This window comes from Triticum dicoccoides, chromosome 6B (genome assembly GCF_002162155.2).
Source record: "Triticum dicoccoides isolate Atlit2015 ecotype Zavitan chromosome 6B, WEW_v2.0, whole genome shotgun sequence".
NCBI classification, from domain to species: domain Eukaryota; kingdom Viridiplantae; phylum Streptophyta; class Magnoliopsida; order Poales; family Poaceae; genus Triticum; species Triticum dicoccoides.
The window spans coordinates 217,392,296-217,410,682 of NC_041391.1; the positions used below are offsets into that span (position 1 = coordinate 217,392,296).

The following is an 18,387-nucleotide window of genomic DNA, read 5'->3' on the forward strand; positions in this document are numbered from 1 at the left end:
AGGGGTATGTTGTAATTTTTCTTTCCTGTTACAACACATAGGTTTATTTGCTAATGTCATGTTAAAATAAAGTATGTAGACTTACGTCATGGTTATTAGATTAGAGACGAGTGGTTTTTTTCTTACATTACAACACACAAGTTCTTTTCCTGATAATTTATAACGGGTGAAGTGTTCTTCTTAGCTGATCCTCATATCCGATGCCTAGCATATGATGATCAGTGAGCGGGCTCCAAGTTTCCTGAGAGTTCCTTGAGTGGAGACTGGCACTGTGCCGTACTAGTCCTTCTCGCCCTTTCCCAATCTCTCTTCTCTTAATCTCAAAATCATCTGATCCTAATCTCTCAAAGCATAGATCTTCTCCATCCACCATCAGTCGTCCGCCATCCACCATCTGACATCCGTTCCTTTCCCATCTCTCTATCTGCGTGGGTGCGGGTTGGATCTGTAGCGAAAGAGACTCTCGCATCCCCATCACAATGGATCTCAATAATCTTCCAACAGTCCAAGAGGATGATACAGAGGAAGAAGATTATAATCACCAGCGACACTTGGAGACACAAGGTATGCCGGATTTGGCTCTCAATCTTCAGGCTATCAGTTTATCAGCACCTAGAGTTTGCAGTCTGCAAGCCAAGCATATGGAGCAGAGTCAAGAGATACAAGAGAAATTCATGCTACTGATGAAAATAGCATGCACAGAAGGTACTCCGAGGACAATTTCAGAACATACTATCACTCAAGCCATGGTGAGAGCGTGGAAACAACACTATTATGCAATATCTCAAGTTTCCACTCATGTGTTTATGGCTTATTTTGCTACTCTAGAAGATATGATGTTTGTGTTCACCCGTCAGCCCTGGAAAGTGGTATCGGATAATCTGCTGTTGGAACGGGTTGATCCGGAAGATGAAAGCAAGACAAAAGAGGATTACAAGTTTGAGCACATCTATGTAACTGTTAGAGCGTATGGGATTCCAAGAGAAGCTAGATCATTGCAACTCTTACATGATATTATCTGCACTGTAGGTTCCCCTTCAGAATTTCATCCACTTCAGAATAACATGTTGTTTGCAAGACCAGAGTACATATGGGGTACATCAAAGCTCAAGGTAATGCGGCCATTGGTGGATAAAATCAATCTCACTCTTCCGGATAAGTCAACCACAATGGTTTATTTGCATTATGAAAAGATTGGAAGGATATGTCTTTATTGTGGAATAATGTTTCATACCAGTCAGCATTGTGGGATAAGAAATGATATAATCATGGAGAGAATAAGATGCGGAAGTCAGTCAATGAAATTCCTTTTATGCAATATGGAGAGTGGTTATTAGATCCTATGTGTGTGCCTCAACCATCAGTGCAACCAAGAAGGGATGTCTCATTAGTTCTTAGCAGGTTCCAAATGTTTGGAGAAAAGGATGTGAAAGGGAAAGAACTTGTGGGGTACACCAAAGTTAACCCGAGTCTAACCCAGCTCATATGAGTCAACTATATTCAGCAGGAAGACAACTACAACTGCAGTATGCAGGGGTGCCATCAACAGTATCAGTAGAACAACAAGATGGTGAAGTAACTAAAGGGAGATCATAGTTTCCAAAAAGAGGACCAGGAGATAATCAATCTAGATGCCGGCAAAAAGAGGCGAGGGACATGATTCTATATACACCCAGGGGAGAATACAGACTGATACAAGCTTTACACCAACAACAAGAGTATGGGTCAGATATAAGTCAGCAGATTGGCCACAACTACAAACAAACAATGGTTCAAACTAAGAAAAATGGAGAACCAACCGTACATACAGATTGGATACCCCGGGCTGCAGATACTTTGGCGTCTCAATTATTAACTGATTCCATGAATAGACTGATACAGAACATTCACACTAAACAATTCAACCTGGACCAGAATGTTAACCAAGAGGAAAGCCTATCACATATGCAATCTCGCTCAAACCTAATGGTTAAGAGAGCATCTCCTTTCTCCAACTCTCAAGAGACACCACCAACCAAGAAGTATGCCCCTGATGGTGAGGCACAAGTTCCATCATTGCAGGGGGGATAATGAATCAGAGGGAGATGATGTCGCCGCCCAAGCAAAAAATACAACAGATGGCCTATAGTTACAGATCCAGTATTTACCGGAATTGATGCAACAACGGGGAGTGACTTCAATATCTCCCACATATGCAGGAGGTAATGGTCAAGTCAGAGACCATCGAGAAACAGAGGAACAGGTTGATGGCTACAATCAGAAAAGTGAGATTCGAAGTAGAGCTTCAGGATGCGATGTACTACCATCGGCCAGACCTGAAAATTCTTATACTGGTAACACAAGGACTCCTCTTGCTGGCATTGGTGGGCCAATTAGGAAGCACCATAATCTTACCAAAAAATCTGCGGTAAGGTTGATATGTACAGAAACCGAGAAGCAGCTGTGGAAAAGTTGAGTAGTCCTTACACTACTCATCGCAGCAAAACACCTGCAAAGGTAGGCTTGGATGGAGAAGAGAATTATGATCCATGGCTGTTGTGGATTCCATTGACATCTTCTAGCAAAAACTGTCGAGATTCTCACTATGGTGCTTTCACCCCACCTACAACAGACAGTGAAAGATGTGCGGATCTGCAAGTTGGTTCCAGCAATAGTGGCATCAGAACTATAACCCAAACTCAATGTTGCAACAATCAGGGTGAAGTTTTGAAGCCTATTCTAGAAGTTTGTCATGAAGGTGATATGGAAGTTGATGGGGCTATGGCGCCAGCCCTTAAGGCGCCACAGGCGCCATGAAGATGATAGCCTGGAACTGTCGAGGCATGGGCTAGGGTCTCGGCAGTGAGAAGATGTGCTACCTGGCAAGACTGATTCACGCCACAAAAGCCAAGGTAACCTTTGTTTCGGAAATTAACACCTCTAAGATAAAACCTGTTGATTTGAACACTCATTTTGACATGGCCAACAGTGTTGTAGTTCCTTCCAAGGGGCGCTCTGGAGGACTTTGGCTGATGTGGAGTGATGATCTACAAGTGAATGTACATACTTCTAATTTCTATGTTACCTTAGCTACTGTTCTTAGTATAGCCAGTAAGGAGGAGTTTGTTCTGGTTTGCATATATGGAGATCCATACCATCGCCAAACAAACCAGATTTGGGAGATAGTGGCATCTTTTGTGTATGATAATGTCAGCAAGCATGTAGTTTGTATGGGAGACATGAATGACATTCTCTATGATATGGACAAAAGTACTCCCTATGTTAATACTAATCGTATGAATGCTTTCCGCAATCTTGTGAAGTCTTGTGGTTTGATTGATCTTGGTTATAGTGGGCCTGCTTATACCTGGACTAACAAACGTTTTTCCACTAATCCAACTTATGAAAGACTTGATAGATGTTTGGTGAATGCTGAGTGGTGTGCTCTTTATCCGAATACAAATGTCTATAATCTTCCTATTACTCTGAGTGATCATTCTCCCATACTTATTTCTACTGATGGTAAATTTCGAAAACCTATACAAACATTCAAATTTGAAAATTGGTGACTCATGGAAAGGGATTTTCATTCATATGCAAAGGCTGTGTGGGCTAGTACTGCTCATAAACCTTTCTATGCTAGAACTAATCATCTTGCAGGATCTCTCAAGAGATGGTGCAAAAAGAAGAAGCCTATCAATCAGGAACTCAACTCTCTTAAAGAACAGATAAAAAGTATCGAAATGAAACCAATTTTGGAACAGTACCACAAGTTGGAGGCCTCACTCATAAGCAGGTATGAAGAAAATATGACTAAACTTACTGAATTTTATAGACAAAGGGCAAAAAAGCATTGGGCAACAAATGGGGACACTAATACTTCTTACTTTCATCAGGCTGTTCTGAAAAGAAGAAGGAAAAATCAATTTTTTTCCAGTAAAGACCATAACAATATGACTCATTTTAAACTTGAAAATATTGCAAACACTTTTGTCCAATACTTTAAGAAGATTTTTGCCTCTGTTAGAACTAACAAAGGCAGGCCATACATAAGGACAGAGATGAGTACAGACCAGCAGGACCATACAAATAGCATTCCAGATAAGCACGAAGTTTGGCAAATTCTTAAAGAAATGAAGAGAAATGCTTCTCCAGGACCTGATGGATTAAATGTTGCCTTCTTCATAGCAGCCTGGGATTGGATTGGAGATGATGTGGTCAATCTGGTGAGAAGTTTCTATGAAACAGGTATAATGCCAAGTCATATCAATAAAACTAATATTGTCCTTATTCCAAAGAAATTGGTTTGCATTACTCCTGCTGATTTTAGACCCATCAGCCTATGTAACGTGGTATAAAATCATTGCCAAATCATTAGCTCAAAGGCTCAAGACTCATCTTCCTGATTATATTCACCCCTCTCAACAAGCTTTCATTCAGGGGAGGAGGATTAGTAATAATATTATCATAGCTCAAGAAATTACTCACTCTTTTAATCTGAGCACTTGGAATGCTCCTTCATGGTTAAAATTGATTTTGCCAAGGCTTTTGATCGACTAGAATGGAATTTTGTAGTCTTGGCTCTTGCACGTAAAGGGCTGCATGAGCATTTCATTAACTTAATCTACGCTTGCATCTCCACACCCACCTTTTCCGTTATTATTAATGGCCAACCATATGCAAAGTTTAGGAATAACAGAGGCACATCAGGCAAGGCTGTCCACTATCTCCCTATCTTTTCGTTCTTGCTATAAATGAGCTATCCATTTCTTTGTAGGAAGCAATGATGTCTAACCAACTCACAGGAATTTCTCTTGGCCCTAATTGCCCTGCCATCCACTCACTCATGTTTGCAGATGATCTATTAGTTTGTGGCCAAGCTTCCATACAAGAGGCAACTACAATGAGTCAACTCATTCAAGCTTTATGCAATAAATTAGGTCAGACACCAAACTGGCATAAATCTGGAATTATTTTTAACAAAGGTGTGGATAATAACATTAGGCAAGCAATCAAAAGCATATTTCCCGTTCCAGACATAGATCAACACACCATTCATTAGGGACATCCCCTTATTCTCCCGACCAAGGATAGATCCACAGCTTATAATTTTGTCATTGACAAATTTAGAGCTAAGCTCCCAGGTTACAAGGCAAATAAACTATCCGATGGAGCGAGACTCACCCTCATTAATTCAGTTTTTGCTTCCATCCCCGTATACTACATGTCCAATACTCTTTTCCCCAAAAAATTCTTATCCAAACTCACTCCAATCATTAGAAAGTTTTGGTGGACAGGGGTGAGAGAGGAAAATAATTCAAAATCTCTTTGTCTTCGAGCTTGGAAAGACATTTGTTCTCCAAAAATGAAGGAGGCCTTGGGATAAAAAATATGCAAGCAACAAACCGAAGTTTAATTCTTTCAGCAGCCTGGAGAATAGTTGAGGATTCCAATAGCCATCTATCTAAAATCCTCAAATCCAAGTACTATCCTCATACTTCTTTTTGGAAAGCTAGTCACAGTGTTTCCAAATCAGCTTTTTGGACATCCATCTTGAAAGTTAGACATATGCTTATTGCAAATTCTTTCTATCAACTTACAGAAGGGAACATTTCTCTTTGGAGCACCCCTTGGTATAACTCGTGGGATACCATTTACGACCATATCATCGTCCAATCTAGAGATTATGTTTATCCATCTCTTGTTAAAGAACTCTGGCTTCCAAATCAGAAACAATGGAATAATCAATTGATTGATAATCTCTTTCATCCAGAAGTTGCTTTAATCATGAAGCAAGTTCCAATCATTCAAGAAATAGGGGAAGATATCCTTTGTTGAAAGCTTACTCCTACGAGGAAATTCACAACCAAGAGTGCATATAGATTATGTATGCAGGTCTTGCAAGAAGAAGGAGAACCACGACCAAGAGCTATTTCAGTCAACTCAATGGAGCTTTTGAAACAAGTTTGGAAAGCAAAAGATATTGCGCCAAGGGTACAAACATTTGCATGGAGGTTAATCAGGAAAGCACTTCCAACGGGTAAGAGAGTGGGTAAATACACTACTCATATAAATAAATTTTGCTCTAGATGTGGAATAGAAGAAGATGAGCAGCATATTCTTTTTTCATGCCCTTTCGCCAAAGCTGCTTGGTTTGTTCATCCATGGCATATCAGAATAGATGAACTCTTGAAAGATTGTAGATCTGTCACAGATATGATTTCTTGCATTCTTAACTCCAACCATCCACATGCTACTTTAAGCAATATATTTACATTTATGTGGTGTAGGTGGAAGTCAAGGAATGACAAACTATTTCAGAAGAAAGAAAGCTCCCCTCTGCGGGTTTTTTATGCAGCTCAAGCTATTGAAAAGTGCTTATCACAAGAAGAGGAAGCCCTGGAGCAAGCACACCAAAAGGAAAGAAAGAAGGAAATCCAAACAGTAAATTCTCATGTGCAGAGAACAACAATAAATTTGTCCAGCAAAAAATATAGTCTTCAGAGATGTGGCATGGAAGAAACAAGATAAACATAACAACAGTACAAGAACTGGATTAGGTGTTCTATTGCAGGTAAATCAAGGAGGCAGAAGATTGAAGGTTCAAATCTGGGCTACATGTCATCAAGCAAAATCGGCCTTTCAAGCAGAAGCGCAAGCTTTAGTGCTAGCAGCCAACATAATAATCAAGTTACAAATACAGGGGGTGACAATCTTCACGGACAACTTGTCCCTGGCAAACATAGCTGCTACAAGATCACCAAGAACAGATCCAGGACACTAGGAAATTAGAGGTTTACTTGCATAATTTTGTTCAATCACTGATCCTACTTCAATCCAGGTGTTCCATATCTCAAGAATCCATAACAAAGAAGCTCATGATTTAGCCCAACTAGCAATCCAGCATAAAGCAACTCAAACATTTCAAGTCTCTTGCAGCAATGTGAATCATATTCAGGAAGATTGTCCTTTGAAGTTTTTTTTTTGAGAAGCAAGAGTAGGAAACTACTCTGCAGGGGAGACAAATTCAGCTATCATCAACTGTTGTAGCTCTTCTGGCACGTCGGAAGCTATCTCCTGATCAACTCCATTTCTGGCCGCCGCCGCGAGCTTATGGGCAAGAGCATTGCTTGCTCTTCCCACATGGTTCACCCTGGAGCTTGCAAACATTGCAAGAGCTTGTTTAATATCCTTAATCAGCGCGAAACACTGGGACCGGTTCTCCCCCCCGGCTTCCAGCTCTTTTACGATTGCCTGACAGTCCAGTTCCAAGATCAAATGACCTCTATAGTATTTTGCTAGCGAACGCAGTCCAGCAAGAGCAGCTTTTGCCTCGGCCTCCTCAACAGTTCGGCTGGGGGTCAGCTTTCTGCTTATTGACACGATCACATGTCCAGCCATATCCCTTGCGACTGCACCTGCAACAGAGACACCGGATTCAGACTGGAAGGCTGCATCTATATTCAGTTTCACAACATCTCCTACAGGACCCGACCACTTCGAGCATTGTATCGTATGACAGGAGGGGCTACTTCCTGCATTTTTACTGAACCCATCCCCTGTCATCGCTGCCATTTGTAGATCTTCGGCATACTTCCTCAGAAAAATCACAGAACTCATGATTGATTCCCTTCCATTGTGTCTTAGCGTATCCCCTCTCAAGTGCCAACATCTCCATAACAGCAGAAGCAGTTTTGCTCGTGTATCCTATGGTTCCGTGTCCAAGAGCACCTGCTACCAATCATTCCCGGTGTTCCTAAATGATTTCTCTGCAGGTAAGGGCCACTCTTTCCTCATAGCATCACGGAGAGCCCTGCTCTTTGTGCAAGTGATCACGGTGTGAAATTCATCTTCCTCTCCATTGCCGCAGATACTGCAGGTAGGTTCTAGCTCAAGTGTTCTCTTAAACTTGTTTCTCTTTGTGGCCAGGGTATTTGTGGCGACTCTCCATCCAAAAATCCTCACCTTCTCAGGCACCTTAGCTTTCCAAATGAGATCCCAAATGTTACGATCCCCAGCCTCTCTGTTCGAACACGAGGGATTTGTGTGGACACTTTGACTATAGAAGGCTGCAAGCTTGTACGCACTCCTGACTGAAAAGATCCCATTCTTCTCAAAATGCCATGCAATGCAATCTTTTGTGTCTGTGTACGGAATGGGGATTTTGCATATTTCCTCTGCATCAAAACTGTGAAAAATTTGGCGGATCAGGTTCACATTCCATTCCTTTCTCTCTGTGTCCATAAGTTGGTTAACCCAACGCAGCCTAGACCTTCTAATAAAAGCAGCCGATTTGAGACCTTCTTTCCTTGGTATCCATTGGTCCCGTTTGATCTGAATACTCTTTCCATCCCCCACTCTCCAGATTAAACCTTTTTTCAGTAGCTCCAAACCGAATTCTATGGCTCTCCATACTGGAGACGCATCCGAGGCAAAAACAGTATCTAGAACCTCACCATTGGGGTAGTATTTAGATTTCAAAACACTCGCGCAAAGGCCATCCGGATTTTGAATTAGTCTCCAGCCCTGTTTGGCTAGGAGCGCCTGGTTAAATAGGTGCATGTCTCTGAATCCAATGCCCCCAGCACGCTTGGGCTTAATCATGCGCTCCCATGCCATCCAGTGTACCTTTCTCTGTCCTTCTTCGTCCCCCCACCAAAAGTCTCTAATCATTTTCTCATAATTTTCACAAAAACCCTTTGAGAACATAAACACACTCATAGCGAAGGGAGGAAGTGCTTGGACAACGGATTTGACGTGAACCTCCTTGGCCGCATAAGACATGAATCTTTCTGAATAATCATTGCAACGCTTTCCCAATCTATCCATGATGGGCTGGAACTGTTCATCCTTCATCCTCCCTTCCGGGGTAGGCAAACCTAGGTATTTGCTCTCAAATACATCTGATTGTACACCGAGTACAACCTTGATCCCTTCTCTGACTTCGGCAGGGCATTTCTCACTCAATAGGAGCGAGCATTTGCTTGCACTTAGCAGTTGACCCGTGCACTGTTGGAATAAGTCCAGAACCTTCTTAATTGTCTCGGCTTGCTCAATGGAGGCCTTGAAGAAGAGCAGGCTGTCGTCCGTGAAGAGAAGGTTAGATACACTTGGGCTATTGCGGGCAATCTTGATGGGGTTTAAGCTGCCAGCCGTGATCTCTCGGTTTATGAGGTTTACCAGTCCCTCGGCCACAAAAAGAAAAAGGTAAGGACTAAGGGGATCTCCTTGCCGTAGTCCTCTGGATGGATCAAAGGGTTCTAGCAGTTCGCTGTTGCATCTAACTGAGTATCTTACCGATTGAACACACTGCATCACCCAGCTTGTCCATTTACTGCAAAAACCAGTCTTCAGTAGCACTCCTTCAAGAAAACCCCAATCCACTCTATCATATGCTTTGGCCAAATCCAGTTTGTACGCACAGTAGGTGTCTCTTGCGTTTCTGCTATGCTGAATCTTGTGGAAGCACTCAAAAGCAATGATGGCGTTGTCAGTGATGAGTCTGCCCGGAATGAACGCACTTTGAGTCTCTGAAATGATTTCGTCCAGCATAGGTCGTAGTCGATTCACCAGGCACTTCGACACCACCTTATAGATGACATTACATAAACTGATCGGTCCAGCATTGTTCTTTGAAGTTATTATGTGCATGTATGAAAATTCAGGGAATTGTAACTCTCAATGTAAACTGCTTGAACTCTGAATGATTTTGCAATAGATTGGCGCCTTTGGTTGTTCAAAAAAAAAAACCTAGCATATATCCCAAAGAGGCGTGCAGGGTCAAGGCCTACGTGTCAATTACAAACGCATGAGCTATTTTACAGCTCCTTGACGACCTTTGCAGCTGTCGACTCGATCATTCAAAACCAACGACGATCTGAGCAGTGCTCCTGTATATCATCATGGTACTACAAGACAAAGAAAGCGTACGCTCGCATCGAATCCGCAAAGCAGAGAGATGGATACATCGATCGGCAGAGAGATCCCATAGTTTAAGGCAACCGATCATGCATACAGTCATCTTCCAGAGCCTCATCGATGCCTGACATGTATGACACGTACACTCGCTGCGTTTAATTGTATAGTACCATGTTTAATAAATGGAAAGCTGCGAGCTTCTCTTCCTCTGCTACACTACTGTTTGCATTCCTGCTCGGCTGCTCCCTAGGAGCATCTACACCCGGGGCCCTAAACCCGTCTAAACGGCCGGATGGACGGCCTGATAACTCACAGGTCAAAACAACGCGACCCTGACGGGTGTCTTAGACAGGCTTCAAACATCCGTGTTGATCGACACCCCTCATATCCAGCCTAAACATAGGACGGATATAGAGGCATCCGAGCGCGTTTGTCACGTCGGATCCGATAACCTGACCCATCATAAATTGCACCAAATCCACCCTCCGGACCTACCGAATCCATTTGCTCTCTCTTCTCTCCTTCCTCGTCCGCGCCGTCCGTCTGGCAGCTCGGCCACCACGCGCGTTCTGCAGCCGTTCCGAGCGTCTGCGCTGCCAGCACCAGCACATCACTCCTGTCTACCGTCCTCGCCACCGGGGACGGCGGCGGCGGCCCGGACGCCACCGCAGTACGTCCGGCATCTCCCGAGCTCCCCCTGGCACTCTATGTGTTCGACACATTGTCCGACCTAGTTTTATGTGTTTTTTAGGAAAACGATGAATTCCGATGCTTCGTCGGATGAGGAGTATGGATCGGCCGAGCTTGATCAAATGATTCAAGATGAGTTTTTTGATTCATTGGATTCGGGTGAAGAAGTGGATATGATCATGCTCACGAGCATGCAAGAGGTAACGGACCGGCAAGTGGAGCATATTCTCATCTTCATGGCTCAATCAAAGGGAGAAGAGTGATCAATCGGGATAGGGTGTCCGGAACGCGGCCACTACAGAAGGACTACTTTGCTCCGAACCGAACTTTCTCAGATGATCCATGGTTTCGTCGCCGTTTCCGCATGCGGAAACCATTGTTTTTGCGCATTGTGGATGGAGTGGAGGCACACGATGACTACTTCAAACTCACAAGGGATTGTTGTGGCAAACTTTCTGTCTGTGCTAAACATAAATGCATGGTTGCTCTGCGGATGCTTGCACTTGGTACTGTCGCAGATGTCGTTGGTGGGATGGTCGGGATGGAGGAGAGCACATGCCTAAAGACTAGTATCAAGTTTCCCGCGTCGTGGTGCAGGTGTTTGGAGCAGAGTATCTGAGAGAACCAAATGCGCAGGGCACGGAGAAGTTGTTGGCTATTGAAGAGGCCAGTGGGTTTCCAGAAATGCTAGATCAATTGATTGCATACAATGGCAATGGAAAAACTGTCCCAAAGGTTTGCGGGGAATGTATCAAGGTCACACCAAAGAGGCCACCATCATACTAGAAGCGGTGGCACCACATGACTTATGGATTTGGCATGCTTTCTTTGAAGCGACATTTACATTTGTGCCCCTAACTCGATCCCACTACTCAGATTTGCCCCTAATTTCAAAGCATGCTCAAATTTGTCCCTCTACCGTTAGTTGCACTTATAGAAATACCCTTCCGTGCCGTTTCTGTCCAGTCAAAGCCGTTTGACCGCTATCTAGCCATTTCCTGGACATTTTTGCCCCTGACTCCATGTTTCACTTACTGGTGGGGTCCATTCTCAAAAAGCAAAACAAAAAACCCTTTCTCTCACCATTCTCTCTCACACACACTTACAGGTGGACCCAACTAGAAAACAGAAAAAAGAAAATGACAAACTATTTCTCTCTCCCTCTCACGTCTCTCTCCCTGCCCAACGACGGCCCGACGGCCACTCTCTCTCTCTCAACTCCAGCGAGGGTGTTGAACGGGCGATGCCTTCGTCGCTGGTCTCCCTGACACCGCAACCCTCTCGCTCTTGTTATCTCTCCGCCGCTCGCCCTTTCTCTCTCTCTCGTTCTCTAGCCCTCTCTCGCAAGCCCACCGGAGGCTGCCCCATCGCCATCGTCTGTCCAGCACGTGGCCGACGGCAAGCCCAAGCATCGCTACCTCGCCAGGATGCTCTTACGACATGACATCATTACCCCAGCCGATGAATTTGACCAGAGAAGTCTGGGATCGAGCACCAGTACGCATCTGCCCCGCCTCCGGCCTTAGACCGCCGCCTTCAATTTGATGTCGTTGAAGCATGCCCGCGGATCCCAGCCACTCTCCGGGCATCATGGTGTACATCAGAAGACCTGCGCGTCCTCTATAGCAAGCCCCATGACCTCGGGTCGTCTCCCCCGCGAGCTTTGAGCTCTGCCATGGCCTCCATGGTCGAAGTCCTCGCCCCGATCTTCCCCGAGCCCAAACGGCATCCCCATCATGCTCCTAGTGAGCTCGTTAATGTCACAGAGCCTTCCCCTCACCCCCCCCCCTCGCATGGTAGCTCCCCCACTTGTTCCGCCCAAAGCTGTTGCCGGAATTGTCACTGTCGTTCGCTCCAATGACCGCATGGTCCAAAGAAAACATCCCTGGATGCGGTAGATCCAGGGCTATCGCCTGCTTCCCTAACTCAACCTCCTCCCAGCCTCCCGGCATGCCACCGCCGCGGGAGTTGGTTGCCGTCGGTCACTGTTGGCCAAATCAGCAGTTAATTAAAACAAAATATGCAAAAAATATTGATAAGCCAATGATAGTGGCCCTAATATCTAGTTTGAATAGTCCTTTTCCTTTCTCTTTTTTTTTACTTTTTCTAGATTGGCCTATCTGTAAGTGTATAAGAGATAGGGGCGAGAGAAAGTTTTTTTTACTTTTTGAGAATGGGCCCCACCAGTAAGTGAGACATGGAGTCAGGAGCAAAAATGTCAAGGAAACGACCATATAGCGGTCAAACGGCTTTGACTAGACGGAAACAGAGCGGAGGGGCATTTCTATAAGTGGCACTGACGGCGGAGGGGCAAAACTGAGCATACCCGAAAACTAGGGGCAAAACTGAGTAGTGGGTTCGAGTTAGGGGCATAACTGGAATTGGCCCTTCTTTTAAATGTCGGGTTTTCACAACGACTTCAACGTGCTTCAAAGATCTCTGGTGTTCAGGAGGCTTTGCAATGGGGATTCACTGTTGTGCAACTACACTGTCGGCGACCGTGGCTACAACATGGAATACTATCTTGCCGATGGCATCTATCCTCAATGGACGGCGTTTGTGAAGACCATATCCGAACCACAGGGCAGGAAACAAAGTCACTTTGCACAAATGCAGGAAACAACTAGGAAGGATGTGGAGAGGGCATTCGTAGTGCTTCAAACTCGTTGGGGAATTGTTCGTGGGGCTGCAATGATGTGGGAATTAGAAACTTTGTGGCAACTCATGACATGTTGTGTTTTTTTTTTGCACAATATGATTGCCGATGATGAGGGTGATGGTGTTGCTTAGACCAATGATTTTGAAGCGCCTGGAGAACAAGTTTAAATCTCGGAAGATCAAGATGTAGCTCAGCTTATGAACTTTTTACAAATATATCAGAATCTTCGAGATCATCATGTACACACGCAGCTACTCATTGATCTTCTGGAGCATATGTGGACCCACAATGAAAATCAAAAAGGTGGTGTTTGAGATATGCATTTAAAATAAAGTTTATGTAAACACTATTTATTTTCGGTACCTACATATGTTATTTATGTGTGACATTGCCGTGTATGATCGGCGTGCATGAATTTGCATGAATTTAAGAGTCCAGATGAATGCCGGAAGCGAGATACAAGGGCCCGCCCGAATGTGTCTGTGGACGTGGCTAGGCGCGTCCGCGAACATGATCAGATTTGTCAAGTTCGGCTGAAGATGCTGTGAACCGTATGCATGCATGCATGCATGCGGTGTAGCAGAGTTAATTAACCCTTCAGCTTCTTTCCGCGAGAAGTTAACCGAGTCCTTGGAGCACTATCCGATCAAGTAATAAACGAAATCCCTCTACACAGACCGTGCATCATGCATGTGTATATCTATCGAGTAAGGTACGTACTAGTACGTACGTACCACACTGTAAGTGTACTGCATTATAGCCTACGATCAGGGTACGGACAAGTGCTACCGAAATGCAAGTACTCAGAGAAGCAGCGGCCGACAAAATCGTCTGGGATTCTTCGCAGTCGACTATGCAATCGATCAACCGCTCGCTTTGCCGTCGGCGAAACGCAAGCGGGGTGTATCTACGGACGAATCACTGCCGAAGATAGCAGCACCCACATACTCGATCCAGTCCAGGAGACACGAAAGTAGAGATACGAATACGAGAGATATCGATCTACGTAAGGAGTACGCCGTGAGGTCAGGTGTAGGCGTGTAGCCGTCTAGCGAGGCACATGCACACATAATGCGCACGGTAATTAAGCCACGTACCGTGCCTAAAGCTCTAGGGACGCAGAGGCTGCTGGCTGCAGCCGCGTGCAGGCGCAGACGCGGCCAGCTGCTGCTTTCAGGTCCGAGTAGACCTAGGCTTTGGAAGCTAGGGTTGGAGTTTGTGCATGAATGACTGCATGTGGATGGACCTGTGAGCACAGAGAACAGAGATCGGCTTTCATGCACCTGGGGCGTGCAGGTGCGTCGATCAGGTGCGACGGTGCGTGTGGCGTTGCAGCTCCATGATTGGGGATAGCAGCAATGGTTCGACGTGGATTGATCGGAGCTGTCTCCATCGACTTTCTGACGTGTCAGGGAACTGGCCTTTGATCCACGTATGGACGCCCCGGGCTAGCTAGCTCTAGCCAGTTGGAATTAGCTGGTTGCCCAATAAGGGCTTGTTTGATTCTTGGCATTGCATTGCTATATTTTGCCATATATTCTTATTAAGCTTGCCTAACTTTATTACTTTAATAAAAATTAGAGGCAAAAGTTGGTAAGACTAAGGGCATCTCCAACACCGACTCTCAAACTGCCGGCAATTCGTATGTGATTTGCCATCCAACGCGGGGCTATATCGATCCACCGAGCGGTCCGGACGTACTTTTTCTGGTAAACACGAGACAAACGTGGGGGCTTTGCGGGAGTTCGGACAGGAGCCAGTAGGACTCCAACACCCCCGGCCCACCCAAAACCCTTCCCGAACCCTGCGCCTCCTTCCTCCCCATTTTCTCTCTTTCTTTCTCTCTTGCTTTCGTCACCGCTCTACCACCCTAGCCGCCAGGCCACACCCCTACCGGAATTCTACGTGTCTGTCACCTCCGGCGTTCCAGCCGGGCTCCGCCCCACTTCTCCTCCGTCATCGTTCAACCGCTCTCCTCCAACCGCCCCGCCATGTACCATCCGCTACAGCTGTACTCACCATGTCCGGCAACTATTTGATGAATTGTCGGAGCTAAAAAAGTTGTCCCTTATTCTTTCAAGCAATGGATTCCGATTTGGGGTACATATACGAGCACTATGTTGAGTCGTACAATGAGGAGGACTACACGGATGAGACGGCGATGATGCAAGTGGTCCTTGAAGATGCGGAGCGTTTGAAGACGCGGTCCAATCGAACTTCCAGACTAGAATCCGACCACATTTAAAGAATTTATTCAAATGCATCAACAAATTCGGCATCGAACAACTCACGAGCAGCTGGAGGAATATCTGATTGAGTATCAGTGGGCAATTAAAGGCAACAACAATGTTCGAATGTAATATTTGAACTTTTTGAATTTGGACTAATATTGCATGCGACTATTTGAATGTTTGTACTCTATATATGTGCCTATTTGAACGTCTGTACTCTATGTATGCGACTATTTGAACGTGCGGACTTCCAAATAAAATTAGGGAGGCCGGATGTATGCGGGAAGCATTGGATGGTCGCCTCTCGCATCCGTGTCCGCGGATTGGTTCCCCATATCTGCGGACGGATGCGGTGGGAGGGGGATTTACGGGTCGGCGTTGGAGATGCCCTAAGGAAGTTTTGCAATACTTTTTGACTGTATGTGATGTGGGGCTATGGTGTGTCAAAAAAAAGCATCTTCTCTAAGATATGGCTTGGACAAACACCCTCCCAAAGTTGGTCAAACTTGTCTACTCTTAAGTGTGACACTGTGACAATGGCAACCTAAGGCAATCGGGCTTCAGAAAAACACGGCAATCTTAGTCACAGAGCAAACAACCCCTAAGGTTTTTGGGATTTTGTTGTCCAATTTCGAACATTTGGATGTGGTCTTTGCGATCATCTAACTTGACTTTGTTAGATTTGCTCATCCTCGATTACCTAAAAATAAAATTTGTTCTGTCGATTTTAGACGGGATAGGAGAGGAGAGCTAGCCCCGAGCATGAGATGGGGCTGCGGCTAGCCCCGAGCATGAGATGGGGCTGCGGCTTCTCGACAAGGGCTCGCCAGGAGCAAGTCACATCCAATAATGATGCGGTTGGCCGCAACATCGCAGGTGGAGGGGAGGCAAAGGCTTGACGGTCGGGGTGTGTTTGTGGGTGTAGGTGTAGGGTGGGCCGCCCTCGGCAGAGAAGAAGGAGGGGTATGGAGGGATGTTCAGGGATGTGGCAACACGACGGAGGGGTTGCTCGCCAGGCTAGTGTAGTGAGGCGACGCGACGGATGTCGATGGTTAGGTATGTGTTGGAGGTTGACATGGGAGGAACATAGGGTTGGGTGAGGAAGAAGTTGAGGCAAGCAAATAAAAGGTGGGGCAAAAGTCGGGTGTACATCCTAGGGATGGGAGGACTCGGCTAAGAGCAATAAAAAAATCGGGCAACTCCTTTATAGGTGCTCCCTAATTATGCATTGATCGAACTGAACTATTTATGCTAGTAGCTTTGTTTATGTTCATTCTCTACTGCTGCTACCAATACTATCGTTGGCACACCACCTCATCGTCCTAACATGTTTTTGCCATTGCCAATATTCTCTTCCTCCCATTGTCAATCCTTCTCAGCCCAAGTGTTGATCTGGTCGGGAAGGAGGAGGAAAGAAGTAGAGAAAAGTAGGAATGGAACAAAGCCCAAAAACATATTAGGCAATGAAATAATAGAAGATATGGTTAATTAGTTAGACAATGTTTAGTCGATTCATCACATGTCTATGTTGGAAATATGCCCTAGAGGCAATAATAAAATGGTTATTATTATATTTTCTTGTTCATGATAATTGTCTATTGTTCATGCTATAATTGTGTTATCCGGAAATCGTAATACATGTGTGAGTATATAGACCACTGTTGGGGAACGTAGCAGAAATTCAAAATTTTCCTACTTGTCACCAAGATCTATCTATGTAGAAACTAGCAACGAGGGGAAGGAGAGTGCATCTACATACCCTTGTAGATCGCTAAGCGGAAGCGTTCAAGAGAACGGGGTTGAAGGAGTCGTACTCGTCGTGATCCAAATCACCGAAGATCCTAGTGCCGAACGGACGGCACCTCCGCGTTCTACACACGTACAGCCCGGTGACGTCTCCCATGCCTTGATCCAGCAAGGAGAGAGGGAGAGGTTGGGGAAGACTCCATCCAGCAGTAGCACAATGGCGTGGTGGTGGTGGAGTAGCGTGGCAATCCTACAGGGCTTCGCCAAGCACCGCGGGAGAGGAGGAGAAAGAGAGGTAGGGCTGCGCCAACAGGAGAAGAACTTCGTGTGTTGGGCTGCCCCTTTGCCTCCACTATATATAGGGGGAGAGGGGGGGCTGCACCCCCACCTAGGGTTCCACCCTAGGGGCGGCGGCCAGCCCAAGATCCCATGGGGGGCGGCCAAGGGGGGGAGAGGCGAAACTTGCCCCCCAAGTTAGGTGGGTGCGCCCCCTCCCCAAACCCTAGGCGCCTTGGGCCCTTGTGGGGGCGCACCAGCCCACCTGGGGCTGGCCCCCTCCCACACTTGGCCCATGCTGCCCTCCGGGGATGGTGGCCCCACTTGGTGGACCCCCGGGACCCTCCCGGTGGTCCCGGTACGTTACCGATAAAACCCAAAACTTTTTCGGTGACCAAAATAGGACTTCCCATATATAAATCTTTACCTCCGGACCATTCCGGAACTCCTCATGACGTCCGAGATCTCATCCGGGACTCCGAACAACATTCGGTAACCACATACAAACTTCCTTTATAACCCTAGCGTCATTGAACCTTAAGTGTGTAGACCGTACGGGTTCGGGAACCATGCAGACATGACCAAGACGTTCTCCGGTCAATAACCAACAGCGGGATCTGGATACCCATGTTGGCTCCCACATGTTCCACGATGATCTCATCGGATGAACCACGATGTCGAGGATTCGATCAATCCCGTATACAATTCCCTTTGTCTAGCAGTATTGTACTTGCCTGAGATTCGATCGTCGGTATGCCGATACCTTGTTCAATCTCGTTACTGGCAAGTCTCTTTACTCGTTCCCTAACACATCATCCCGTGATCAACCCCTTGGTCACATTGTGCACATTATGATGATGTCCTACCGAGTGGGCCCAGAGATACCTC

General features: G+C 45.7%; 1 long non-coding RNA gene across 1 annotated transcript; it reads left to right on the forward strand.

Moving 5' to 3' along the window:
- The first annotated feature begins 221 nt into the window (after window positions 1-221).
- On the forward strand, window positions 222-3,292 carry LOC119325421. Its single transcript, XR_005157516.1, has 2 exons — window positions 222-2,891; window positions 2,969-3,292. It is a non-coding gene; the product is annotated as an uncharacterized LOC119325421 (long non-coding RNA).
- The last annotated feature ends 15,095 nt before the right edge of the window (window positions 3,293-18,387 follow it).